Source organism: Pterocles gutturalis, unplaced genomic scaffold (genome assembly GCF_000699245.1).
Source record: "Pterocles gutturalis isolate BGI_N339 unplaced genomic scaffold, ASM69924v1 scaffold3388, whole genome shotgun sequence".
In the NCBI taxonomy this organism is placed as follows: domain Eukaryota; kingdom Metazoa; phylum Chordata; class Aves; order Pterocliformes; family Pteroclidae; genus Pterocles; species Pterocles gutturalis.
This window is the reverse complement of record NW_010125259.1, coordinates 1-1,749: the sequence shown is the minus strand read 5'-3', so window position 1 is coordinate 1,749 and position 1,749 is coordinate 1.

Below are 1,749 nucleotides of genomic sequence, written 5' to 3'. Positions count from 1 at the left end.
TGCGTTTGTCGCTGGTAAGAACCCTAGCAGGGGGAGGCAGAGCAATGCCCTACCTATTGCTTTAGATGCAGCAGACGGTTGCGGGACCAAGAGATGACAGAGGGAACACGCGGCCATTCCAGGTACGCTGACTCAACCCTTTGCCTCGCTGTCCACTTCTGAGGCATTCAAGAAAGGTCCCAAACCAGCTCCTTTATGCTGTCTTTTTTTTTTTTTTTTTTTTTTAATGAGCAACTAACTTCAACTGGGCCATCGGTAGGAGCAGCTCTAGACCCATGTGCTGAATCGACCCGTGTTTGACAGGCGCGACAGGGCTGCGTTACCTTTACCCAGGACATCTTCAGGAGCTCACATCTGCAACTGCTGCAATTCAGCCTGCAATCTGCAACCCAGCGCTGACATCAGGACCATTGACAGAGGGCAGAGCAGTGGCAAAGGAGACCGGGACCTTAAAAAAGAATTTGGGAGAGCTAGCGGGCATCAAACACTGGCAGGTCTCATTTCCTATTTATTTATTAGCCAGAAATTAGCTTGTCCTAAATAAAAGGCCTTTTCTCTCAGCTGCAGGAGTTATCACCTGCCGATACCTACATAGCTTTGCGGTCTGCCCATGCTGGGTGTGTTCTCCTTATGCAGAGTTACACGCGGAAACAGCTCACCGATTGCATGAAATCTTTCCATCTAATTGAAAACTACGCAAATAGTCAAGTTAAATAAAAATAACACCATGACCCAATGGTCCTCTTTTTTTTTTCTACAGCAGTGGGGAGAAATCAAGTTTAGGCAAAGCAAAATAACAGCAGAGGCAGCTTTGCTGATCGCGTCCTGCTCCTAAAACCAGGTGAATGACAGCCTATGCATCTTCCTGTCTCCAGGGGAGGAACCAGCATTTCGTGAATTCATATAACCATCCAATGAAATAAACATCGCTCAGTCTTGACTGCCAGGAGTCCAGCGCACACAGTGTGTCTGCAGGCTATGGAAACAGCATCAGGAGATGCAGCCCGAAAAAACCCCCATGTTCAGCGGCCACATTATCCCACAGCTCAGATTTGTTTTGTAAGGTGGATGCACACAATTCTTCTCTTCTTTAGCCTACCTCAGCTCCAGTAGAAATTTTTACACTACTTTTGCTATTGGAAAGGCACAGAATTGGACCAGCACTAGAGCTCTTTGAGAAGCATCACTTTCCATCTCTTCAGCAGCCAAATGTTGGCCAGAGTTAAGGGGCCACCAGCAGGGCAGCAGAGATGGAGTCAGGAAACCTCTGTCTCAGCAACCCTCATTTGCACATCCCTGGTACCTCTGGTCCCACAGAGATCTTCTGCCGTGCCATCTATAACAGAAGCAGCGCACGGAATTACATGTATTTCATGTAAGAAGAGAAATAATTAACAAGTAAATAGGTTAATGATTGTTTTAAGAACTTCTTATACACCAAAAAGAATTCCAGTGGCCAGAGGAAAGCAGAAAAACAGGAAACAGAAACGATAAAGTATCAAGATTTTATTGTTTTATATATATACTTTTAATTCTTAAATGAGACAGTATTTTTTAAAACAGCAGCAAGCAGAACATACAAGTTGAGAAAAGTGGCAGCGCAGGTAACTCTGTTTGGCTAATGCCCGTTCATGTACAAGGCGTACATTGGATTTTTTTTTTTTTTGAGCACCTTTTGTGTTTTTTTTTTCTTGGTTTAAGTGTACAGTAAGGCAGTGGTTTTTCATTAAGGAATATATATATTTATAT